The sequence below is a fragment of the Caretta caretta genome, chromosome 8 (assembly GCF_965140235.1).
Source record: "Caretta caretta isolate rCarCar2 chromosome 8, rCarCar1.hap1, whole genome shotgun sequence".
NCBI lineage: Eukaryota > Metazoa > Chordata > Testudines > Cheloniidae > Caretta > Caretta caretta.
The window spans coordinates 40,801,544-40,829,464 of record NC_134213.1 but is presented as its reverse complement, the minus strand read 5'-3'; the positions used below and the strand labels follow the sequence as shown (position 1 = coordinate 40,829,464).

The following is a 27,921-nucleotide window of genomic DNA, read 5'->3' as shown; positions in this document are numbered from 1 at the left end:
AACCTTGAAAAGCAGCCATTTATTGCCACACACTGAACTAACCAGCAACCAGCCAAAACTGGCTGGACTATCCCCTAATAATCTAACTCAGTTGCCATAGCAACAAGATTTTATTACTATAACAACCAAATACACAACATATTCCTCCCCCCTTAATGAGAACATCCCCTAAATAAAACAAACACTAAACTAGAGAAGGAGGGTAGACTGCCTCCGTTCCCGGCTAAACCCTGGGGATTATTTTGCCCCATAACCCTGGGCTCGCCCTAGCTAAAGATCCCACCTTTGAGGAGGCCTTCTGTCTCTAGGTGGATTACAGCAGACTTCTGGTGTTGGTGCACCTGAAAGTACCTTGGGCACAGGCCTGACAGTGGGCTCAGGGTTTGTAGTGCGAACGGGTGAGGATGTGGTATCAGCTTGTTCAGGGAAAGGGTGTATCTCCACTGCAGGCAGTTATGGAGGCAGAAAGTCAGGAACAGGTGACTCTTGATTCGGTGTCTCACTGGAAGTGGTGAAGTCAGGAAACTCAACTGAAGATGTGTCCTGGGGGACTGGTATGACCTGGCAACAGCTGATCTACATGTTGCCGCCAAGTGAGATCCTCGGCAGTCCAGACAATGTAAGAAACAGGTCTGGTCTGAGCGATGACAGTGGTGAGAACCCGTTTAGCTCCAGAAGCATAATGCTGAGCCAAAATTGGCTGTCCTGGGCAAAAGGTTTGGACTTTTGCTCTGGGTGCATGCCTGATGACTTGATCTTGCTGCTGACTTTGCACAATTTGTCGGGGTTCAGAAGATTTCAGCAGTTCAAAGCAAGTGTGCCGCTGTCGTTCCATCATTAGAAAGACTGGGAATGCCTTGGTCGTAGCATGAGATGTGTTTCTGTAGGATAGTAAGAAGGTGTCCAGACGCTTTGGAATGATAGCCATTTGAAGCTTTGGCCAAAGTCACATGATTGGGTGCAGAAAATGAAATTCACTCTCTCCCCAAGGCCTTTCAAAGCTTGTTTCATTGTCTGCACAAATCTTTCAGCTAATCCATTTGTGGATGGATGATATGGTACTGAACTGATGTGGTGTATCCCATTAGCCTTCATAAAATTTCCAAACTCCTGAGAGATGAACTGTGGTTCTTTGTCACTCACAAGTTGCTCTGGCAGACTGAAACTACTAAAGAGTCCATGAAGTTTTTGGATTGTACTCGGTTTTTCCAGCCATTCCCCTGGGTGTAGGTGTGCCCACTGGGGTGCATTCCTCACACCCTGACATGACATACAAGCTCTTGCCTTCTCTTCAATAGCACTGTCCAATCCCAGCCACCAAAAATAGCTTAGTGCAATTTCCTTCATGTGCAGTATTCCACAGTGACCGGAATGTAGCTGTTCTAACAGTGATCTCAGTGGTGGTGGGATAATGTCACATCTTCCCCATAACAACCAACCAGAATGGACCAATAACTCCGTTCTCCTGGACATGTAGGTAACAAGGTTGGGTGAGACCGAGAGGTTCATCGAAATGTTCCATGCATCACCAGGTCCATAACTTGGGACAATACTGGGTCAACGTGAGTTGCCTTCTTTACCTGAGTGGTGGTGATGGGTGTGTTCTCTACCTGTTCAAAGTAAAAAATGTCCTTCTGGGCAATATCTTGACATTTGACTGGCAAAGGCAGCCTTGAGAGACCATCTGCATTGCTGTGCAGAGTGGATTTCCGATACTGGGTTTCATGTGTGTGTGTGGAAAGCAACAATACCCATCATTGCATATGACTAGCAGCTAATGGGGGAATGCCTGTGTCTGGTCCAAAAATTGAAGTCAGAGGTTGATGGTCTGTGAGAAGTGTAAACTTTTGTCCGGACAGATACTGATGAAACTTTGAAGTCCGAAAAGGATTCCCAATGCCTCACGTTCGATTTGGGCATAGTTAGTTTCTGCTTTGCTTAGGGTGCATGAAGCAAAAGCAATAAGTATCTCTTCTCCTGAAGGCATAAAGTATGACACAACTGCTCCCACTCCATAAAGGGAGGCATCACAGGCCAACTGTAGAGGTAAAGATGGATCAAAGTGCGTCAGAACTCCTGAATTTAGCAATGCACCTTTAGCTTTGTTAAATGCAACATCACAGGCTTCAGTACACTTCCAGACCTTGTTCTGCCCCAGGAGTTCGTGAAGTGGTTTTAACAGTGTGGCTAACTACGAGATGAACTTTCCTTAATAGTTCAATAATCCTAGAAATGAGTGAAGCTGGCTAACATTTTGAAGAGGTGGAGCCTCCACAATAGCCTTAACTTTTGCAAGGGCCTCACGAAGACCTGTAGAATCAATGATGTTGTGACGTTGCATCCCATAATGCTTTATGGAAATATGCTTATGAATGTAAATATTACATAACTGGAATATGTTTTATGCTAAATATGTTATGAAACATCTCTGTAAAGGTATGATCTAATGAATATATTCATCCTATGCATGTGTCATTTTTGTATTCAAAGTTATGAATATTGGCTGTGTACTTGTTTGATTTTAAGTAGCCTTAGTAAGGCATTTGGTCAGCTTCTTTAGAAAGGAATTTGCAAGTTAAGTGCCCAATCAAGAAACACTTAAGCTAACAATGAACGTTGAGACGCCAATCCACATCTGAACTTTCCTGGGAATGTGGCCTGGCTTGTAAGGACTGAGGCATGCATGGACATGTGACTTGCCCATGTGACTCCAAAACTCCATCTTGTAGAGGGGATTCTGCACAGGGGGAGGGAGGGGTCTCCACCCACAAGAGAAAGTCTATTTAAGCCCTGGGAGACCCCTCCATTTTGTCTTCAGCTGGCTCAAGAGGTAGCCTCTCCACCCCAAACGATACCTGAAAGAAACTGGAACAAAAGGACAGTAACCATGGGGGCAGGGCCGGTCCACAACATTTTGGCACCTGAGGTGGGGAGCTCAAATAACGCCTCCATGCCCCCTCGCTTGGGCCAAAACTTTGAAAGGTCTCAGTTCTGCCTTCTTCCTGATCTACTCCTCTCATGGTACTGCTCTGCTACCTACCCAAATAAAGGAGAACCAACAACTTAAAATGCCTTGTTCAAAAATTTTAAGTAACACTTAACTTTCAAACTCCTGACCAGCAAATGTAACTTTTCTTGTCTGCATAGTAAACACTGGCATTTGTATCTGTTTGAATAATCAAAGTGGTGCTTTCTGTGCCCTCTTGGTTGCAAAGATTTGAACTGCTTCCTGCTGAAGGTCCACAGTCTGAGCAAGCTCATGCTCCATTGAGAGGTTGCAAGGCCGACCAGCCTCTCCTGTGTCATTGTGGATCATACATGTGTTTATTAGCTTCAGCTTGGACAAGCTGCGTTCTCCACTGGCAACTGTTAAAGGAAGTGTTAGAAGTATGTGCAGAACAACGAAAGCATTTGGAAAGAGGGTGGTCATCTTATTCGTGCACATATATTCCAGAACAGCCTTTGGAATTGATCCTGCTGAAATGTATCTTGAAAAGGCTTTCAGTTCATCACCTAGAATCATAGAATATCAGGGTTGGAAGGGACCCCTGAAGGTCATCTAGTCCAACCCCCTGCTTGAAGCAGGACCAATTCCCAGTTAAATCATCCCAGCCAGGGCTTTGTCAAGCCTGACCTTAAAAACCTTTAAGGAAGGAGATTCTACCACCTCCCTAGGTAACGCATTCCAGTGTTTCACCACCCTCTTAGTGAAAAAGTTTTTCCTAATATCCAATCTAAACCTCCCCCACTGCAACTTGAGACCATTACTCCTTGTTCTGTCATCTGCTACCATTGAGAACAGTCTAGAGCCATCCTCTTTGAAACCCCCTTTCAGGTAGTTGAAAGCAGCTATCAAATCCCCCCTCATTCTTCTCTTCTGCAGGCTAAACCATCCCAGTTCCCTCAGCCTCTCCTCATAAGTCATGTGTTCTAGACCCCTAATCATTTTTGTTGCCCTTCGCTGGACTCTCTCCAATTTATCCACATCCTTCTTGTAGTGTGGGGCCCAAAACTGGACACAGTACTCCAGATGAGGCCTCACCAATGTCGAATAGAGGGGAACGATCACGTCCCTCGATCTGCTCGCTATGCCCCTACTTATACATCCCAAAATGCCATTGGCCTTCTTGGCAACAAGGGCACACTGCTGACTCATATCCAGCTTCTCGTCCACTGTCACCCCTAAGTCCTTTTCCGCAGAACTGCTGCCTAGCCATTCGGTCCCGAGTCTGTAGCGGTGCATTGGGTTCTTCCGTCCTAAGTGCAGGACCCTGCACTTATCCTTATTGAACCTCATCAGATTTCTTTTGGCCCAATCCTCCAATTTGTCTAGGTCCTTCTGTATCCTATCCCTCCCCTCCAGCATATCTACCACTCCTCCCAGTTTAGTATCATCCGCAAATTTGCTGAGAGTGCAATCCACACCATCCTCCAGATCATTTATGAAGATATTGAACAAAACCGGCCCCAGGACCGACCCTTGGGGCACTCCACTTGATACCGGCTGCCAACTAGACATGGAGCCATTGATCACTACCCGTTGAGCCCGACAATCTAGCCAGCTTTCTACCCACCTTATAGTGCATTCTTCCAGCCCATACTTCCTTAACTTGCTGACAAGAATACTGTGGGAGACCGTGTCAAAAGCTTTGCTAAAGTCAAGAAACAATACATCCACTGCTTTCCCTTTATCCACAGAACCAGTAATCTCATCATAAAAGGCGATTAGATTAGTCAGGCATGACCCTCCCTTGGTGAATCCATGCTGGCTGTTCCTGATCACTTTCCTCTCATGCAAGTGCTTCAGGATTGATTCTTTGAGGACCTGCTCCATGATTTTTCCAGGGACTGAGGTGAGGCTGACTGGCCTGTGGTTCCCAGGATCCTCCTTCTTCCCTTTTTTAAAGATTGGCACTACATTAGCCTTTTTCCAGTCATCCGGGACTTCCCCGGTTCGCCACGAGTTTTCAAAGATAATGGCCAATGGCTCTGCAATCACAGCCGCCAATTCCTTCAGCACTCTCGGATACAACTCGTCCGGCCCCATGGACTTGTGCACGTCCAGCTTTTCTAAATAGTCCCTAACCACCTCTATCTCCACAGAGGGCTGGCCATCTCTTCCCCATTTTGTGAGGCCCAGCGCAGCAGTCTGGGAGCTGACCTTGTTAGTGAAGACAGAGGCAAAAAAAGCATTGAGTACATTAGCTTTTTCCACATCCTCTGTCACTAGGTTGCCTCCCTCATTCAGTAAGGGGCCCACACTTTCCTTGGCTTTCTTCTTGTTGCCAACATACCTGACGAAACCCTTCTTGTTACTCTTAACATCTCTCGCTAGCTGCATCTCCAGGTGCTATTTGGCCCTCCTGATATCATTCCTACATGCCCAAGCAATATTTTTATACTCTTCCCTGGTCATATGTCCAACCTTCCACTTCTTGTAAGCTTCTTTTTTATGTTTAAGATCCGCTAGGATTTCACCATTAAGCCAAGCTGGTCGCCTGCCATATTTACTATTCTTTTGACTCATTGGGATGGTTTGTCCCTGTAACCTCAACAGGGATTCCTTGAAATACAGCCAGCTCTCCTGGACTCCTTTCCCCTTCAAGTTAGTCCCCCAGGGGATCCTGGCCATCTGTTCCCTGAGGGAGTCGAAGTCTGCTTTCCTGAAGTCCAGGGTCCGTATCCTGCTGCTTACCTTTCTTCCCTGCGTCAGGATCCTGAACTCAACCAACTCATGGTCACTGCCTCCCAGATTCCCATCCACTTTTGCTTCCCCCACTAATTCTACCCGGTTTGTGAGCAGCAGGTCAAGAAAAGCACCCTCCCTAGTTGGCTCCTCTAGCACTTGCACCAGGAAATTGTCCCCTACGCTTTCCAAAAACTTCCTGGATTGTCTATGCACCGCTGTATTGCTCTCCCAGCAGATATCAGGAAAATTAAAGTCACCCATGAGAATCAGGGCATGCGATCTAGTAGCTTCCGTGAGCTGCCGGAAGAAAGCCTCATCTACCTCATCCCCCGGTCCGGTGATCTATAGCAGACTCCCACCACTACATCACTCTTGTTGCACACACTTCTGAACTTAATCCAGAGACACTCAGGTTTTTCTACAGTTTCGTACCGGAGCTCTGAGCAGTCATACTGCTCCCTTACATACAGTGCTACTCCCCCACCTTTTCTGCCCTGCCTGTCCTTCCTGAACAGTTTATAACCATCCATGACAGTACTCCAGTCATGTGAGTTATCCCACCAAGTCTGTTATTCCGATCACGTCATAGTTCCTTGACATCACCAGGACCTCCAGTTCTCCCTGCTTGTTTCCAAGGCTTTGTGCCTTTGTATATAAGCACTTGAGATAACCTGTTGATCGCCCCTCATTCCCAGTATGAGGCAGGAGCCCTCCCCTCACAGACATTCCTGCCTGTGCTTCCTCCCTAAATCACTCACATCAATATCGCGCATGTCATCATACCAGTCCCACAGGACACTGTCTCTAGTGCCCTGCATTGCTGGTGTAGGTCTTCTTCAGGTATAGTGAAGAGTTTTGGAATATCCTACAACATCCCAAATATACTGCTGTGTTCCTTGAGCTGCATAAAACGTTCAACTGAATGTATTGCACAATCTAGCACCTGGTTAAAGAATTCATCTTTGAATTGTTGTTTGGGGTCTCTTATGGGATTATCCTGTGCCTCGTAATCAAAATGTCTTCTTCGGTGACTCTTGTATTCTTAAATGGGTGGGAAAAGAGCTTCAGTGTGAAGTTCCTCTGCCAACTTCTGTGCACTATTCAGAAAGTTTTGAAATCCCTCATCTAACCAGTAAGACTGTAGGTATGACTTTGCTTTGTCCAGTTGTTCCATTGCTCCAGAAATATCAAGGTCAACACCTTAGAGTCTCTTGCTTACAACATTACAAACAGTATGTCATGCCAAAACTTCAAATTTCTGTGTGGCTTAGTGTTATGTATGTTTCTGGTGATTCCATTTCCCTCTGCCACTGTTCTCCCACAAACAGTTTCTGTCATAGCATTACCCTCCATAATGGAAACTATGGCATCATCCATCTTCCCAATTTGGTGTTTGATAGGCTTTATCACCTCCACTTGACTTTCCCATCATGTGGCACTCGGTGGTTTCAGTGGCAGAGAGGATGTTCCCAGATGTTGCTTCAAAATTTGCCATTGATGGGTTGATGCACAGAAAAGTACATAGATGCTTTGAAATACATTAAAAAATTCAGCAGCCTCACTAGAAGCTGATGCTGCATCACTGACCACCAAGTTCAATGAATGAGAACTGCATGGGACAAAAAAAAGCTGGAGGGTTGAACTCTCAGATCCGTGTCTGCACTCATCTGTTCTTTCCTCTCATGTTGGCACCATTATTGTAGCCCTGACCTCTCATGTCAGCTATCGCAATTCCCGTATCTTCCAGCTTTTTGAGAAGTACATTTCTCATACCAGCTCCTGTAGTATCATCAATGTCAATAAATTCTAGAAAATGCTCTATGACAGTCACCACTACAGGGACTTTTACTAGGTTCTGTTTTTGTTACAAAATGCACCATTAAAGTCATTTGTTCTGTATGGCTGATGTCAGGTGTGCAGTCCAGAATAACATCTTGCTGACTTCAGATCTGCCACAATCTTCTGTTTGACTTTGTTGCCAGTAACTGTGATCTCATTTTGAATTGTTTTTCCAAGGTAGTGGTGTGTGTACATTTCTTGGGTGGTGATTCTTCTTAGATGCTCCTGGAGTACAGCATCAAACTCAGCCATCAGCTCCACAATTTTAAGGAAGTTTCCATTGTTTGGCACATACTGCTGATCTGAAGTGCCATGCCATGCTAGGTTTTGGGTAGCAAGCATTCTCACAATAGCAATGAGCCTTTTCAGAACATTTTGCCAGTAAAGTGACTCTAATGCAATCTTCTCTTGATGCTGATCTATGGTGGCCTTTAACCTTAGTCTCATCTCAAGCTCTTTCCACCTATGGAATGCTCTGATGATTTGCTGTCTTCTCATGGCATGCCAGATTTCTAGCCATATTTTTCCAGTCCTTTGTTTCTGTAGAACCCAATGTGTCTGGAACATTAGACTGGAGGAGTTTCCAACAAAAACAGTATGCAGCATTCTGGGTTTTTGAGTACATAAGCCATGGCCTCTCCACTTTGTCACCATTGGGGATTTCACACCAGTAATGTGTTGGATGGAACCTTCTATTTTCATGGTCTTTGGGGAACATGAAGTTTTTCACTTGCTGTGGCCCATGCAGTACAAGGAAGTCCCTCCTGCTCAAGTGGGTCCGCAGTCCTGGATCATCTAGAGGAACTAAACTCAGCAGCAGCTGTTTCTTGCGCCTCCACCTCACTCTTCTCTGATCTACACTTTTCTTCAGGAATGTGCATGGTTACATCCATTTGAGATGAAGATATGGATGCTGCAGTAGCTGCCAGGTCACCTGCACTCTGACTAATTGGAAGATCAGGCATCTCCTCACTGGGGCTGGAAGGCTCACTGTGAACATTTGTCTCTGTGTATCTCAGGAGAGCTCCTTCCTGCATAGATAGAAAGCAAAGGAAGCTTTTTTCTTTTTCTGAATGCTGGCCCAGAGAGGTGTTTTCTTCTTTCACTCATGACTGCTGTTCTGTGCCAGCTATAGTGGCTCTCACTCAGTTGAAGGGGACAAATAAGCAGGCTGGTAGAAGGGCCTGAGTGAGGGAAGATATCAGCGTCTTAAGGGCCTAACTGGCTCAAACTACTTCAGTTGACTGCCCGTTCTCCTCGAGTGGGTTCAGGGAAGCAGCAGGAAACAGGAAGCTCCCTGAGAAGCTGGTGTTAATCAGTCCAGGCTCCTGGTGGCGCTAGAGAGGTCCATAAGAGGTTCATCCTCCTCTCTCTCCCTGCAGCTCCTGCTGCTTTCTGTTATTTTCTCTCACCTTTTCACCTGTCTGCCTGTTATGTCTCTTGTGCCCTCCTTCCTCCAGCACAGCACTCCACCATCTCTGCGCATCTGGAGCAGAGAGAATACATATGCACCAGCAGCAAACAATTTTCTACACTCCGAGTCCTAGTGGCGCCCCCCCATCCACAATCTGGCACCTGAGGTGGCCGCCTCAGTTTGCCTCATGGTAAGGCCAGCCTTGCACAGGGGATGTGAGTGATTCCTGGACCCAGATTAGAAGGAGGCTAGTCTGTAAAAGTAGTTTACTGGAACATCTCTGAGAGTGATATTTCATCTGTAATCACTTTCTTACTGTATTAGGTTTAGACTTGGGTGTTTTATTTTATTTGGTAATTTACTTTGTTCTGTCTGTTATTACTTAAAATCACTTAAATCCTACTTTTTGTAGTTAATAAAATAACTTTTTACTTATTAATTAACCCAGAGTATGTATTAATACCTGTGGGGGCAAACAGCTGTGCATATCTCTATCAGTGTTATAGAGGGCGAACAATTTATGAATTGTAAAACAGCTTTATTTGGGGTTTGGACCCCATTGGGAGCTGGGCATCTGAGTGTTAGAGACAGGGACACTTCTTAAGCTGTTTTCAGTTAAGCCTGCAGCTGTTGGGGGATGTGGTTCATACCTGGGTCTGGGTTTGTAACAGGCTAGCGTGTCTGGCTCAAACTGGCAAGGTTCTGGAGTCTCAAGTTGGCAGGGAAAACGGGTGAGAAGTAGTCTCAGCACATCAGCTGGCATTTCCCAAGGGGTTTTCTGTGATCCAAACCCATTACAGATGTATTCCAAATATTCAACAGAGGGCTGAAAGAATTCACACTTGTCTTTGCGGACTTGTAGGCCATACTGTTCCAGTCTTTGTAGGGTAGCCTCTAAATTCTTTAGGTGATCCTCCTCATTCCTTCCAGTGACCAGGATATCATCCAGAGAGCACTGGACTCCTGACAATCCACACAAAATCTGGTTCATAGCCCTCTGGAACAAGGCAGGAGCAGACATTATTCCAAAGGGTAGGCAACAGTATCAATAAAGCCTTCATGCGTCACAATAGTCAACAGCTCTTGGGACTTTTCATCAACGTGCACCTGCAAATACGCGCTTGACTCAGATCAATCTTATTGAACTTTTGTCCCCCAGCCAGGCCTGTGAAGAGGTCATTGATGCGGGGAAGTGGGTATTGCTCTGCACACAACACCAGGTTGACAGTGGGTTTAAAATCTCTGCAAATCCAGAGGGGGCCATCTTTCTTCACTATGGGAATGATTGGAGTTGCCCATGGGCTATGGGTAACTGGTATTAGGACTCCATTTGTGACCAGGCACTCCAGGTCTGCTCAACCTTTGGCCTGAGGGCATATGGCACAGTTCTAGCTTTCAGATATTTTGGTTGACTGCCAGGTTTAATGTTCAATGTCATCGTGATTCCCTTCATACTTCCCAGATCCTCTCCAAAAACAGCAGCATGTTTCCTTAGTACAGCAGTCAGACCAGTTTCATCTTTTAGTCATTTGGTGCACTTCTGCAGAGTTCAGCTGAATCTTCCTCAGCCAAGACCTACCCATTAAGGCTGGATAATTGCCTTTCACCACAAACAGTGGCAATTTAGCAGCCTGTCCATTGAGCTCCACTTTAGCATCAGTAGTGCCCAACATGGGCACAGCTTCTTCTGTGTACATCTTCAGAACAGTTTTTGTTGCCTTAAGCAGAAGATGCTGTAGCTTTTCTTTATACACAGTCTCTGAGACCAGCGAGATGGCTGCACCGATGTCCAGCTCCATGCGTACAGGTTTGCCTTCCAACAACGGGGTTACCCAGTATTCATGTGAGCCCACTGCCAAAGACAAAACGTGGAGTGGCACTTCTTCTGACAAGGTGTCACCTTGACCATCCTGGGTCTGCTCTAGGATATGCAGATTTTCCTTTTTGGTCCACCAGACCCGCAGGCCTCTTTCTTTTGTTTACAGGCACACTCAATGTGTGCTTTTTCGCCAGTGTCGACACACCAGGTCCTTACACCAGAATTCTGATACTTGGTGACCCGGCTTACCACATTGGTAATATTCCTGACTCCCCACAGTTTTGTGACACCTTATGCATGGGGATGCACTGATGGATTGTGCCTCCTTTGTAGCCAGTTCCCTGGAGACCACAATATCAACAGCCTTCTGTAAGGTAAGCTGAGCCTCTGTCAATAGGCTCTTCCGTATAGCTTCACTGTGCGAGCCACACAGTAACCTGTCACATAGGGCATCATTTAACATCTCCTTAAATTCAGTGTTCTGCAAGCTTTTTCAAAGTTGCTACAAATTGTACAACTGTTTTGTCTTTTTGGTCTCTTTTGTGGAACCTATATCTTTCAGCAATTACCAGTGGTTTTGGAGAAAAATGGGACCCCAGGATTTCCACAATGCCACTGTAAGATTTGGTTTCTGGCTTAACAGGGTGTAGTAAGCTGCATAGCAGGTAGTAGGTCTTAGCCCCTACAACACTTAAGAATATTGGCACCTTCTGTTCTTCTGCTATGTCATTTGCAATAACAAAAAGCTCAAAACGCTCAGTATATACATGCCATTGCACTGTAGACTCCTCAAAAGGTTCCAGTGGCCCTGTAAGTGTAGCCATGGTTCTAGTTTCAATTTGCACCGTCAGTGCAAACAAGCCAGTTCTCACTCTCTTCCAACAGCAAAAAGGTTTTATTTATTTATTTTTTTAACCTTGACTTCTACCTTCTTCTGTTGCTGGGGAAGCACAGGTATCCCACTCTCCTCACCACATTGTTGTATCCTTGGGGGCAACAGTTTTAGGAAGAAATCACTTGAGACACAGAGAGTTGTAAACCTTGTAAAGCAGCCATTTATTGCCACACACTGTACTAACCAGCAACCAGCCAAAACTGGCTGGGCTATCCCCTAATAATCTAACTCAGTTGCCATAGCAACAAGATTATATTACTACGACAACCAAATACACAACACTCATCAGCTTGGGTTTCCATTTCCACACTCCAGGAACAAGCAGGAGGATCAGGCCAGGATCCTGTGTGAGCCATTTCCAAGGAGAGGGAAACTGTCAGTAGATGAAAGAAGGAACTGCTTGGAATTCTCTGTGGAATGTACCTCACTCAGGAGAGCGATTCTGCCTGTGATGCTGCTCCCCAGGTGCTGCTTCCATGTTGGCTGTCTGCCTGGAGCGCTGCTTCTTGGTACTACCTGCTAGATCAGTGATTCTCAACCTGTGGGCTGCACGTGACATCCTCAGGGCCGTCCAGATATTATTGGATATGGCCCACAATAGTAAATAGGTTGAGAATCACTGCGCTAGATACTCTTTTTTCTCTCCATCTGCTTCTGGAACTCAGGGCAAGTGCCGGCCAGAAAATGCTATTTTACACTGAAAAATGCAAAAGAATTCTGCATTTCTTCGTGGGGGAGGGGGTGGGGGGGGCAAAGGGTTAGGGAGAGGTTCAATTTTTTGTGTGTGGAAATTTTTTTATTTTAACCAAAAAGAAAACTGATTTTTTTTATTTTCTAGGTATTTTTTATTTTTTATAAAAAACTGAAACATTTTAAAAGGAACAAAAATGTCCACAGAAAAGTTTTATTTCCAAAATAAGGGAATTTCAGTGCAGTCCCCTCTTCCTATTTTGGAACATCAAATTTTGAGCAGCAATTCCCAGGACTCACATTGAACTATCACAGATTCCAGTCATGATCCCAACACATTTGCCCAAGGGATGCATGGAACCACTACAAATTCTTGCCATGACCCAAACTTTCCTTCCCAGGGTATACATGGAACTGCCATCACCCCAACACAACTTCCTAGAGCATGTGTGGAACTCCCATGGATTCCAGCCACGACCCAACATGTCTTCCCAGGGTACACATGGAACTGCCACATTCTCACCATGACCCCAACATGTTTTCAGCCTGTAACTGACTCCTCTGAGGACCTGATATGGCCTGGTCTTTGCTGGGAAGGTCTGGTCTTGTCTGGTTCCTGTTCTCTGGGAGGATGTCGTCTCACATGCATGCATGCACGCACTCACACCCCCTCCCCCTATCTCTCACTTGGCCTGTGCACTCTGCATATTAGTTGTCTCATGTCCCATTGTATTACCTAGCTAGCACTTCATCTCTGGGTCACTTGGTAAGCTGGGCTCATTCAAACATCATGCATTTTTTTAATACAGTCAAATGCCAAGTCCTACCTGTAGAAACAAATAATTTAGATCACTTTTACAAGTTAGGGGCTGGTATCAGGGGAAGCCGTGACTCTGAAAAGGACTTAGGGGTCATGGTGAAACCAACTGGAAAGAGCTTCCAGTGCGATGCAGTAGCTAAAAGGGTGAACGTGATCCTTGGATGTATGAGCAGGAGAATATATGGTTGAATTAGAGGTATGGTGTTTGGTCTGTGTATGGCATTCATGACATCATTACTGGTTAGTGTGTACACTTCTGGTCTCCACACTCCAAAAAGGATACTGTAAAATTGGAAAAAATTCAGAAAAGAGCTATGAAAATTATCTGAGGTCTAGCAAACCTGCCTTAAGAACATAAGAATGGCCATACTGGCTCAGACCAAAGGTCCATCCAACCCAGTAGCCTGTCTACAGACAGTGGCCAATGCCAAGTGCCCCAGAGGGAGTGAACCTAACAGGTAATGATCAAGTGACCTCTCTCCTGCCATCCGTCTCCACCCTCTGACAAACAGAGGCTAGGGACACCATTCCTTACTCATCCTGGCTAATAGCCATTAATGAACTTAACCTCCATGAATTTATCCAGTTCTCTTTTAAACCCTGTTATAGTCCTAGCCTTCACAACCTCCTCAGGCAAGGAGTTCCACAGGTTGACTGTGCACTGAGTGAAGAAGAACTTCCTTTTATTTGTTTTAAACCTGCTGCCCATTAATTTCATTTGGTGGCCCCTAGTTCTTATATTATGGAAAGAAGTAAATAACTTTTCCTTATTCACTTTCTCCACACCATTCATGATTTTATATACCTCTATCATATCCCCCTTTAGTCTCCTCTTTTCCAAGCTGAAAAGTCCTAGCCTCTTTAATCTCTCCTTATATGGGACCCATTCCAAATCCCGAATCATTTTAGTTGCCCTTTTCTGAACCTTTTCTAATACCAATATATCTTTAAGATGAGGGGACCACATCTGTATACAGTATTCAAGAAGAAGTATGGGCTGGATGAATGCACTATAAGGTGGGTAGAAAGTTGGCTAGATTGTCGGGCTCAACGGGTAGTGATCAATGGCTCCATGTCTAGTTGGCAGCCAGTGTCAAGTGGAGTGCCCCAGGGGTCGGTCCTGGGGCCAGTTTTGGTCAATATCTTCATAAATGATCTGGAGGATGGTGTGGATTGCACTCTCAGCAAATTTGCGGATGATACTAAACTGGGAGGAGTGGTAGATACGCTGGAGGGCAGGGATAGGATACAGAGGGACCTAGACAAATTGGAGGATTGGGCCAAAAGAAATCTGATGAGGTTCAATAAGGATAAGTGCAGGGTCCTGCACTTAGGACGGAAACCCCCAATGCACAGCTACAGACTCGGGACTGAATGGCTAGGCAGCAGTTCTGTGGAAAAGGACCTAGGGGTGACAGTGGACGAGAAGCTGGATATGAGTCAGCAGTGTGCCCTTGTTGCCAAGAAGGCCAATGGCATTTTGGGATGTATAAATAGGGGTATAGAGAGCAGATCAGATCGAGGGACATGATCATTCCCCTCTATTCGACATTGGTGAGGCCTCATCTGGAGTACTGTGTCCAGTTTTGGGCCCCACACTACAATAAGGATGTGGATAAATTGGAGAGAGTCCAGTGAAGGGCAACAAAAAATGATTAGGGTCTAGAACACATGACTTATGAGGAGAGGCTGAGGGAACTGGGATTGTTTAGCCTGCAGAAGAGAAGAATGAGGGGGGATTTGATAGCTGCTTTTAACTACCTAAAAGGTGGATCCAAAGAGGATGGATCTAGTCTATTCTCAGTGATAGCAGATGACAGGACAAGGAGTAATGGTCTCAAGTTGCAGTGGGGGAGGTTTAGGTTGGATATTAGGAAAACCTTTTTCACTAGGAGGGTGGTGAAACACTGGAATGCGTTACCTAGGGAGGTGGTAGAATCTCCTTCCTTAGAAGTTTTTAAGGCCAGGCTTGACAAAACCCTGGCTGGGATGATTTAGTTGGGATTGGTCCTGCTTTGAGCAGGGGGTTGGACTAGATGACCTCCTGAGGTCCCTTCCAACCCTGATATTCTATGATTCTATGTGGGCGTACCATGGATTTATATAAGGGCAATAAGATATTCTCCATCTTATTCTCTATCCTTTAATTATTCCTAACATCCCGTTTGCTTTTTTTGACCACTGCTGCACACTGCATGGACGTCTTCAGAGAACTATCCACAATGACTCCAAGATCTTTCTCCTGATTAGTTGTAGCTGAATTAGCCCCCATCATATTGTATGTATAGTTGGGGTTATTTTTTCCAATGTGCATTACTTTACATTTATCCACATTAAATTTAATTTGCCATTTTGTTGACCAATCACTTAGTTTTGTGAGATCTTTTTGAAGTTCTTCACAGCCTGCTTTGGTCTTAACTATCTTGAGCAGTTTAGTATCATCTACAAACTTTGCCTCCTCATTGTTTACCCCTTTCTCCAGATCATTTATGAATAAGTTGAATAGGATTGGTCCTAGGACTGACCCTTGGGGAACACCACTAGTTACCCCTCTCCATTCTGAAAATTTACCATTTATTCCTACCATTTGTTCTGTGTCTTTTAACTAGTTCTCAATCCATGAAAGGATCTTCCCTCTTATCCCATGACAACTTAATTTACATAAGAGCCTTTGGTGGGTGACCTTGTCAAAGGCTTTCTGGAAATCTAAGTACACTATGTCCACTGGATCCCCCTTGTCCACATGTTTGTTGTCCCACTCAAAGAACTCTAATAGATTAATAAGACATGATCTCCCTTTACAGAAACCATGTTGACTTTTGGGCAACAATTGATGTTCTATGTGTCTGACAATTTTATTCTTTACTAATGTTTCAACTAATTTGCCCGGTACTGACGTTAGACTTACCGGTCTGCAATTGCCAGGATCACTTCTAGAGCCCTTCTTAAATATTGGCATTACATTAGCTGTCTTCCAGTCATTGGGTACAGTAGCTGATTTAAGGGACAGGTTACAAACCATAGTTAATAGTTCTGCAATTTCACATTTGAGTTCTTTCAGAACTCTTGGTGAATGCCATCTGGTCCCGGTAACTTGTTACTGTTAAGTTTCTCAATTAATTCCAAAACCTCCTCTAGCGACACTTCAATCTGTGACAATTCCTTAGATTTGTCACCTACAAAAGATGGCTCAGGTTTGGGAATCTCCCTAGCATCCTCAGCCCTGAAGGCTGAAGCAAAGAATTCATTTAGTTTCTCTGCCATGACTTTATCGTCTTTAAGTGCTCCTTTTGTATCTCGATTGTCCAGGGGCCCCACTGGTTGTTTAGCAGGCTTTCTGCTTCTGACATACTTAAAAAACATTGTTATTACCTTTTGAGTTTTTGGCTAGCTGTTCTTCAAACTCCTTTTTGGCTTTTCTTATTACATTTTTACATTTAATTTGGCAGTGTTTATGCTCCTTTCTATTTACCTCACTAGGATCTGACTTCCACTTTGTAAAAGATGCCTTTTTATCTCTCACTGCTTCTTTTACATGGTTGTTAAGCCACTGTGGCTCTTTTTTAGTTCTTTTACTGTGTTTTTTAATTTGGGGTATACCTTTAAGTTGAGCCTCTATTATGGTGTCTTTGAAAAGTTTACATGCAGCTTGCAGGGATTTCACTCTAGTCACTGTACCTTTTAATTTCTGTTTAACTAACCTCCTCATTTTTGCATAGTTCCCCTTTCTGAAATTAAATTCCACAGTGTTGGGCTGTTGAGGTGTTCTTCCCACCACAGGAATGTTAAATGTTATTATATTATGTGTTAAATGTGTGAGAGACTGCAGAAGCTCAATCTATTTAATTTATTGACAAGAAGGTTAATAGGTGACTGCACAGTCCATATGGCCCTACATGGGGAGAAGACTTCTGAGAGCAGCAGATAAAGGTATAGTGAAATCTACTGGCTTGGAAATGAAGCGAGCCAAATTCAGACTGGAAATAATAAGGCACACATTTTGTACAGTGTGGAGAGTTAACCATTTAGACAACTGCCCTAAGGACATGGTAAATTGTCTCTCTCTTGGAGTCTTTACATTTACCCCAGGTGCTTTGCTAAAAGATCTGCCTTTGCTCAGCCAAATCCCCTTGGAGCAGCAGGGGTTAATCCCAGGACCAGACACTGCTCTTAACAATAAAGCAAACTTTTCTATCAGCAGGGCAAGCCCTCAGTTGGTATCGGGGGTGGTGGTAGGGGAGAGTTCCAAGAGCAGACACCTCTGGAGAGTCACACATCTACATCCCCAGCAAAAATACAATATACCCAGCCAAAAGCACCTACCTTTTCAGATCTATGCTCTCTGACCAGACTAAGAGTGTGAGCAGCCCAGCCCGCTCTGTCCCCTTGAGGGACTTTGCTGCAGTCACAGATGTTAGGGAATGTTGGGTGCTGAGCCCTGCTCCCAGATCCCTGGAGGCCCCAGCTGGGTCCTGCTGCCCCTGGCCAGACCTCTCCACAGCAGCTTTCTCAGCTGCCCCTTCTTCTGCTTTATACTTTCCCAGCCCAACACAACTGCCACTGCTGTACCAGCACCTTTCCCATCCCTGCCCTGTGCCAGCTGATTGGCCTAGTGCCCACAGGTGACCTATTGCCAATTCTCTGTCTCTGCTTTGGAATGACACTCCCCCCCTCCTAGGGGGCCAGACCAATCTCCTGATGCCACCCCACCCCCAAAGTAGGAAGTGGGACACAGTGAGAAACCAGGGGCCGTGTCTGCCCATAACCAATCAGGGCACCTCTGCAGAGGAAAGGCTCTGCACAGCCTCTGTAAAACTTCCCTATCTTAGCCCTTTCCAACATAGGCTAGATTAAAAATCCATTTCTCTTGCTGCATTCTGTGCCCACCATACTGGTCAGTGCGCCTCCTCTCTTCTCCCCTGTTCTGTGGTCCGGTTACACATCAGAGCTCACTTAGTTCTCACTAGGCTCTAGTCCTTGGGGTGGATCCCAGTAAGCATATGTAAGGAGGGTCTGAATGAATGCTTCCCTGACAGCTAGCTGGGAGGGGGAGAGACTTTGGGTGTGTTTATGTAAATACAGTTTGCTCCTGCTCTGCTTACATAGTCAGCAGATAGAGCAGTGTTAAAGTGATCAACTTTAGCTGGTGTTGGGGCAAGGGCAGTGAAATATGGTTACCAATGTTGTAATTATTGTAAGAATACAGGAAAGCAGGACTGTGCTTAACCTGTCCCAAATAAAGGGGTTGCCCTCAGTTGAAAGAGCCTCTAAGCCAGGAGCTCGAATGCCAGAGCCCTGGGAAAATAAGAAGGGTAGAAATAGATATTCTAGTCAGGAGGCTGCAAAACCTCATCAAGGGTTCTTCCCTAGATTGGTTTGAACTGTTCCTCCCCACTGTTCAAAGAATAGACCTAAAGAGGTTTCATTAGGAGCCTTTGTTATTTTAATCGCTCTATCAGAGCTGAAACCACTTGTGGTAAAATTGTGTTTCTGTGTGGTCTGTGATAGACCTAAAAATCACTGAGAGCTGAAATCAGTTGAGATGGGGCTGTGTTACTACCCAGCCTGCAAGGAGCTGCAAATTACTAAGAGGCTGACATGTGGAGGTCACAACAGAGAAGCAGGTGGCTGGTGAGGCAGAGAGGCGCAGTGTGCAGGCAGCTGGCAGAAAGGGCCAGCGTGAGTAAGGAGCCTCTTTACCCTCCTCCACCCAGGGTGGGAGATGAACTCTGGTTCTGCACTGACCAAGGACAGCAACTGTGAGTGGGGTCCAGAGAAGGGATGGGCACATTAAAGGGACTTTTGGGTTGCTGGACTTAAGATTCTGAGGGGAAAAGGACACTGCCTAACTTACTTGGGATTGGGTCTTTTGCTCATGGTTTATGTTTATGAACCCTGTTCATGGTGTTTTTTTCAAATTAATGCAAAGTTACTTCTCTCCTTTTATTAAAATGTTTCTTTTCTATATGCGGACTCCATGGTTGCAAGTGGGGAAGTATTGCCTCTAGAGGCACCTGGGGTGGTGTGTAATTTTCCCAGGTTACCGGGTGGGGGCTTGAGCCGGTTCTCTGTTGTATTGATGGAAAGGAACCCCTAGATACTGAATGCAGCCCTGATTGCTGCTGGCTCCACCTGGCAGAAGGGTTACACATTGTGGCAAGGCACCCCTTCTGCCTCGCCAGACTTAGTGCTCCCTCCTCTGGCAGGGACAGGGCCTGGGGTAAATCAGCCCCCCCACACACACACACTTTGGAGTGTGTCTGTCTTCCCTCTTCAGGGTTCGTTTCTCAGAGCATTCCCCTTGGGGCAGGCCTGAGGAGTGCTCCTCTGCCAAACAAAGTGAAAAAGTCTATAAGACACCAAAACAAAAGGGGTATACCTTTCCCTGGCCCCCTCACTAGGCCAGGTGTTGTCCTGTTGCTGACCCCAGGGTGTCAGTTCTTCCCCTAAACAGGCACTGGGTTTAGGGTGTCTCCCCTATGGGGAGGAGCACAGCCTCTCACACTAGAGAAGCCTATCTCCCTGCTGCCTCCAGCCTTGTAGCAGTTTGTCTCCCCCCAAGGAGAGAGATTTTAACAGGTTTCAGGCAGCCCTTAATTTGACTCAGGTGTCCCTAATTGACCTGAAGTAACCCCTTCCCAGCTTGTAAGAAAAAGGACCTTTAGCATTCTAGGGCTAACATATCTATTTTCCCAGACCCTCCTACAGCCGTCCGGCCTGACTTTGTCACAACATGTACCTGAAATTCTTTCCTGTGCAGAGAGCTAATGCATGAGCGAGGCACCCCTTAAATCTCCCACAAGCCCTGCTTGGACACCACGTGCTGGCCCTCTGCAGAGATGAGTGCTACTCCAATGAAAGGAGGCGCTATCACCAAGCTAGCAATCCAGGTATTTACAGAGGGTCAGATCAGACAATATCCTCCTTCAGCCCCTTCAACAGTTTAGAAGGGGAGTACATGGGTATTGCAGTCTCTGAACCCTCAGTCCCAGGTTAAACCAGTGCCTGCCTCTGAAGCAGACAGATCAGACTTATGCCTGGTCTGGGGACGTCCTGAACATTGGCAAATGCAGGGGTGGAAACCAGTCTGGCTCACTTGCATGTTACTATTACAATAGACATTAGTGTTCTAAGAATGTGCTTAGTGTTCAGACTTTATGGAATTCTTGTAGGATGCTGCAAGAATTAATCTTACTTATAATGTCTGTATTCTGTTACATTGACTGTTTGCACTGTAAACTCTGCAATTGTTCAACTCACCAAACAGGAGAAGAAGCATTAATTAAGGTAAAGTGCAAATCCTCCACACAAGATGGCCCACTGAAGGCAAATCACACATCATGGAGCATCAAAGGACAGAGACCTTGTTGACTGAATTCTTCATTGCCTCCAGGAAGGGGAGGCCTGTGCATGAACTCATCCGATCAGCTTGGATTCTAGGTTGTGGGGGGATAAAAATCCCTGATAGAAGAAACTGGGTCTCTTTATGCTGTTTTGACTCTGAGGGTCAAAGATTCCTAAACTTATGAACAAGAGATCCCCATGCTGCTTGGCATGGGTCAGCCCAAAAAGATGCCTAGAGCCATTTATTATAGAAGCTTCTATTACCATTTTGAATCTAAGATTGTAACTCATTTGTGTGTAGGTTACCTGTTTTAACGTTCTAAATGACTCATTTCTTTTCTTGGTTAATAAATCTAAGGATGGAGATTCCACCACCTCCATAGGTAACCCTCCTAGTGAAATAGTGTTTCCTAATATCCAACCTAGACCTCCCGCACTGCAACTTGAGAGCATTACTCCTTGTTCTGTCATCTGCCACCACTGAGAACAGCTGAGCTCCATCCTCTTTGGAACCCCCCTTCAGGTAGTTGAAGGCTGCTATCAAATCCCCCCTCACTCTTCTCTTCTGCAGACTAAATAAGCCCAGTTCCCTCAGCCTCTCCTCGTAAGTCATGTGCCCCAGCCCCCTAATAATTTGTTGCCCTCCACTGGACTCTCCAATTTGTCTACATCCCTTCTGTAGCGGGGGACTAAAACTGGACACAATACTCCAGGTGTGGCCTCACCAGTGCTGAATAGAGGGGAATAATCACTGCCCTCAATCTGCTGGCAATGCTTCTACTAATACAGACCAATATGCCATTGCCCTTCTTGGCAAAAAGGGCACAATGCTGGCTCATATCCAGCTTCTCGTCCACTGTAATCCCCAGGTTCTTTTCTGCAGAACTGCTGCTTAGACAGTTGGTCCCCAGCCTGTAGCAGTGCATGGGATTCTTCCATCCTAAGTGCAGGACCTCTGCACTTGTCCTTGTTGAACCTCATCAGATTTCTTTTGGCCCAATCCTCCAATTTGTCTACATCACTCTGGACCCTATCACTACCCTCCAGAGTATCTACCTCTCCCCCCAGCTTCATGTCACCTGTGAACTTGCTGAAGGTGTAATCCATCAGCACCCAGATTATGAATGAAAATGTTGAACAAACCCAGCCCCAGTACCCAAACCCTGGGGCACTCTGCTTGATACTGGCTGCCGACTAGACATTGAGCTGTTGATCACTACCTATTGAGCCCGACAATCTAGCCAGCTTTCTATCCACCTTATAGTCTATTCATCCAATCCATACTTTAACTTGCTGGCAAGAATACTGTGGGAGACCATATGAAAAGCTTTGCTGAAGTCAAGATATATCACATCCACCACTTTCCCCATATGCGTAGAGCCAGTTATCTCATCATAGAAGGCAATCAGGTTGGTCAGGCATAACTTGCCCTTGGTGAATCCATGTTGACTGTTCTTGATCACCTTCCTCTCCTCCAAGTGCCTCAAAATGGATTCCTTGAGGACCTGCTCCATGATTTTGCCGGGGACTGAAGAGATGTAGTTCCCCAGATTCTCTTTCTTACCTTTTTAAAACATGGGCACTATATTTGCCTTTTCCCAATTAGCCGGGACGTCCCCCAATTGCCATGAATTTTCAAAGATAATGGCCAGTGGCTCTGCAATCACAACAGCCAACTCCCTCAGCACCCTTGGATGCATTAGATCTGGCTCCTTGGATTCATGCCCGTCCAGCTTTTCTAAATAGTCCTTAACCTGTTCTTTCACCACTGAGGGCTGCTCACCTCCTCCCCATAATGGGTTGGCCAGTGCAGCTGTCTGGGAGCTGAACTTGTCTGTGAAGACTGAGGCAAAAAAAAACATTGAGTACTTCAGCTTTTTCCACATCTGTCACTATGTTGCCTCCCCCATTCAGTAAGGGTCCCACACTTTCCCTGACCTTCTTCTTGTTGCTAACATACCTGTAGAAACCCTTCCTTGTTACCCTCCACATCCCTTGCTAGCTGAAACTCCAAGGTGCAACAAGGTCTTGGTCTTCTTGATTACACCCCTGCATGCTCTAATATTTGTATACTCCTTCCTAGTCATTTGTCCAACTTTCCACTTCTTGTAAGCTTCCTTTTTGAGTTTAGGTCCACCAAAGATTTCACTTAAGCCAAGCTGATCGCCTGCCATATTTCCTATTCTTTCTGCACATAGGCAGGATTTGTTCCTGTGCCTTCAATAAGGCTTCTTTAAAATAAAGCCAGCTCTCCTTGATTCCTTTCCCCTTCATATTAGCCTTCCAGGGGATCCTGTCCATCAGTTCCCTAAGGGAGTCTAAGTCTGCTTTTCTGAAGTCCAGGTTCCATATTTTGCTACTCTCCTTTCTTCCTTTTGTCAGGATCCTGAACTCAATCATCTCATGGTAACTGCTGCCTAGGTTGCCACCCACTTCTACCTCCCCTACCAATTCTTTCCTGTTTGTAAGCAGCAGGTCAAGAGGAGCACAGCCCCTAGTTGGTTCCTCCAGCACTAATGTGGACACTACAGGACATGCCAATATCATCAATGTATCAAGACTACCCTTAACCAGAGCTGAATTATCTGTACTCTCCAAGGGACTAAATTTCTGCCCCATCACAGAACCTACCAAAGTAATGTGTGGAGAAACTAGAAGAATTCTTCGGCTGACTCTGCCTCAAAGAATTATTTCACAAGTGACTAAACCACCCACAATTACCACATCCCCACCAACAGGCATAAGATAAAAGAATTATCTGACTGGACCCTGAACAGCATATGAAACCACATTCTTGATCATTCCATTGATTACTTCAGGAAAAAAAATGACTGTGAAATCATAGAATAATAAAAGTGTAGGATTGAAGGAACATCAATAGGTCATCTAGTCCAGTCTCCTGCATTCAAGGCAGGACTAAGTAATAATTGGACCATTCCTGACAGGTGTTTATCTAACCTGCTCTTAAAAACCTCCAATGACAAAGATTCCACAACCTCCCTAGGCAATTTGTTCCAGTGCTTAACTACCCTGACAGGTAGTTTTTCCTAATGTCCAACATAAACCATCCTTACTACAATTTAAGCCCATTGCTTCTTTTCCTATCCTCAGAGGTTAAAGAGAACATTTTTTCTCCCTCCTCCTTGTAACAACCTTTTATGTACTTGAAAACTGTTATAATGTGCCCTCTCAGTCTTCTCTTCTCCAGACTAAACCAACCCAATTTTTTTCAATCTTCCCCCATAGATCATGTTTTCTAGACCTTTAATAATTTGTTGTTCTTCTATGGACTTTCACAAATTTGTCCACATCTTTCCTGAAACTTGGCACCCAAAATTGGACACAAAACTCCCACTGAGGCCTTAATCTTAACAAACATCACATCCATGACAATATCTCCACTGATGAGAGGAGAGTTTATACAGTCCTGAAATCCTACTACCAGATAGTGATCAAACCAGTAAACAAAGAGGACACCTTCCTAGTCCTCAGCAGTGATGACTATGTTAACAAGACCAACTGACAACTCTGACACTACTTACAATAAAGAACTCAAAAAGACCCCACTTGACAATTTACACAGGAATTTAAGGATATCATCAAATCCTTCCCAACTCCAAAAGAAACTTTACAAGCTTGTTCCATGTGCACCCACAACAGGGACCATCTACATGCTTCCCAAGATACACAAACAAGGGAACGCAGGAAGACCCATTATATCTGGCCATGGCACACATACTGAAGGAATATCAGGACTCATAGAAACAATCCTCAAACCACTCACCACACTGAGGGCCAGCTTTTTTCAAGACACTACTGAGTTCCTCTAAAAATTCCACAACTTTAACAATCTCTCTCAGAACACCATCCTTGCCACCATGGATGTCACCTCATTATACACCAACATCCCTCACAATGGCGGCATCACTGCCTGCCTCAAATATTTCAAGATAATGGACATTCTTCCAGAGTCCTGCACTTAGGACGGAAGAATCCAATGCACCACTACAGACTAGGGACTGAATGGCTAGGCAGCAGTTCTGCAGAGAAGGACCTAGGGGTGACAGTGAACGAGAAGCTGGATATGAGTCAACAGTGTGCCCTTGTTGCCAAGAAGGCCAATGGCATTTTGGAGTGTATAAATAGGGGCATTGCCAGCAGATCGAGGGACGTGATCGTTCCCCTCTATTCAACATTGGTGAGGCCTCATCTGGAGTACTGTGTCCAGTTTTGGGCCCCACACTACAAGAAGGATGTGGATAAATTGGAGGGAGCCCAGCGAAGGGCAACAAAAATGATTAGGGGTCTGGAACACATGAGTTATGAGGAGAGGCTGAGGGAACTGGGATTGTTTAGTCTATGGAAGAGAAGAATGAGGGGGGTTTTGATAGCTGCTTTCAACTACCTGAAAGGTGGATCCAAAGAGGATGGATCTAGTCTATTCTCAGTGATAGCAGATGACAGGACAAGGAGTAATGGTCTCAAGTTGCAGTGGGGGAGATTTAGGTTGGATATTAGGAAAAACTTTTTCACTAAGGGGGTGGTGAAACACTGGAATGCGTTACCTAGGGAGGTGGTAGAATCTCCTTCCTTAGAGGTTTTTAAGGTCAGGCTCGAAAAAGCCCTGGCTGGGATGATTTATTTGGGATTGGTCCTGCTCTGGGCAAGGGGTTGGACTAGATGGCCTCCAGAGGTCCCTTCCAACTCTGTTATTCTATGATTCTATGACATGTGATGGGTTCGGTCACAGAGATCCGCTTGGAACTGTCACCTGACATGCTGGAATTACCTCTCAGCCCATTTTCCCTGTCACCTTGGGACTCCAGAACCCTGCCTTGTTGAGCCAGACATGCTAGCCTGCTGCAACACAGACCCAGGTCTGCTCCACGCCCCCAAAGCTGCAGAAACAACTTAACTGAAAACAGCTCAGCCAGTTCCCTCCCCAGCCTCCAGACACCCAGATCCCAATGGGATCCAAACCCCAAATAAATCCATTTTACTGTGTGTAAAACGGACAAGGTAAACTCATAAATTGTCTGCCCTCTGTAACACTGAGAGAGATATGCACTGCTGTAAGATTAATCACTTACACTAGGTTCATTAATAACAAAAATGATTATTAAGTATAAAAAGTAGGATTTAAGTAGTTTCAAGTAATAAGAGACAGAAAAAAGTAAGTCACCAAGCAAAATAAAGCAAAAACACGGAAGTCTAAGCCTAATACATTAAGAAACTGATTACAGATAATATCTTGCCCTCAAAGATTTTCCAATAAGCTTCTTTCACAGACTAGACTTCTTCCTAGTCTGAGCCCAATCCTTTCCCCTGGTACAGTCCTTGTTAGTTCCAGCAGACATCTTAGGTGTTAACTAGGGGTTTTCACATGACTGGAAGCCTCTTTTGTCCTGTTCCACCCCCCTTTATAGCTTTGGCACAAGGCGGGGAATCTTTTGTCTCTCTGGGTCCCCACCCCTCCTTCTAAATGGAAGAGTACCAGATTTATGATGGATTCCAGTATCTTGTGACATGGTCATATGTCCTGTGAGACCCCAGCCTCCATTCTTCCTGGGCTGGCCCACACGTACACAGGAAAGTTTGCAAGTAAACAGAGCCATTTACAGTTCATTGATTCTAAAGCACCCTTAATGGCTTCCACTTAATAAGTTTATATTTTATTCGCCTAACTCCAGACATAGAAATAACACATGCAAACAAATAGGATGAACACACTCAGTAGAGTATTACAAAGCTGAGTATGAGAACACACTCAGCTTTGTAATGATATCTTACAAGAGACTTTTTTCCATAAAGCATATTCCAGTTACATCATATTCAACTTTATAAGCATATTTTCATAAAGCATATGGAGTGTAACGTCACAGGACAATCCTCAGATATCCACCCCAAACACATTGCCAAACTCGACCATGTCATCTGTCACCCAGAACGATTTTACATGAATAACAAACACTTTGTTCAAACCATGTGAGAAGCCATGAGTACTAGGATGGCTTCCCAATATGCCAACCTCTTCATAGGCCACCTTGAAGAAGAATTTCTGGACAAATGGACCACTAAACCAATGATATGCCTGAAGTAAATCGATGATATCTTCTGGACAGATGACTTAGACTCCCCCATAGATTTCCATCACAACTTCAACAACCACCACCCCTCCATTAAACCCTCTCTAGAACATCCCCTGACTAGCATCAACTTCCTGGACACAATGATCAGCTTCAACAATGGAACCCCATAGACAATGATACACAAGAAACATATGCATTGCCATACATACCTTCACATATCCAGTAACCACGCCAAACTGAGAAATTTGTTATCTACAGCTAGGCACTCAGACATCACAGAATATGCTCTGGGGAGAGAATCTGGGATATGCACCTTGTAGTGGAAAAATTAACTAAGCGTTGTGTTTCGATCAGAACCAAGCCTGAGGCCCTCTTTATTTAAGCATGTGCATACAGGGAGAGTTAGCCAGAGCTGCTCTGCCATGAACAGAAAATACAGGAGCTTAAATAGCTGAAAACCACAAACAGCATTTTCCTTATTTGGCATATAGTGCAAGTAGCTTTCCTTATTTGGAATATAGCAAAACAAGTTTTTACCTGTTATTGACAGGTGCTTCCTTTGTGGTTAATGGTCTTTTCTAACTTCTAGCAGTTGTGGTTACATTTTTAAGCTGAGCTGTTGCTATCTGCCTCTTAATGGAATTTTCCTCACCCTCTTCTTATGCTTCTTTACACACAGTTAGCTTGACCAAAGTTTTAGGCCTATTAGTTTAGGCCCACTAGATTTTTCTTCCACAACCTTAACACGTTTAAAACCACCTTCACCAAACAAGGATACTCCACCACAGAAGTAGATTGCATTATGGAATGGGCCACCCAAATACCCTAAAGAGAACCTGCTTCAATATGGAATAAACCCACCTCCGGCCGCACATCCCTAATTGTCACCTATCATCCCACCCTGGAAACCCTACAGGTTATCATCGAATAATTACAAACCATACTTATTGGGAAACACATCCTGAAAGAAATCTTTCCTAAACTCCCTCTTCTGGCCTTCAAACAACCCCCCCTCCCCAACCTCATCATCAGACGCAAGCTCCAAACAGAGCAGGACACACCAACTCAAAGAGGCACCAGACCCTTCCAGAACAACAGATGCAAAACCTGTAGACATACCTCCACTGCAATGATGATCAACATCATCCACAACACACGTTTCAAGATCCATGGGTCCAACACGTGCCTATCACAACATGTGGTGTACCTCATCCAGTGCACTAAATGTCCCAGTAACAACTATGTGGTTGAAACAAAGCAAAAACTATGCAGTCAAAGGAACTCTCACAGAAAAATGATAAGACAAAAACACTGTATCACCG

At 45.0% G+C, this 27,921-nt stretch overlaps 1 long non-coding RNA gene across 1 annotated transcript; it reads right to left on the bottom strand.

Moving 5' to 3' along the window:
* On the bottom strand, positions 1–27,007 carry LOC142072983 (uncharacterized). The gene is made up of 2 exons (XR_012669622.1): positions 26,809–27,007; positions 1–2,038 (listed from the first exon to the last, which is right to left on the bottom strand). It is a non-coding gene; the product is annotated as an uncharacterized LOC142072983 (long non-coding RNA).
* Positions 27,008–27,921: the final 914 nt, after the last annotated feature.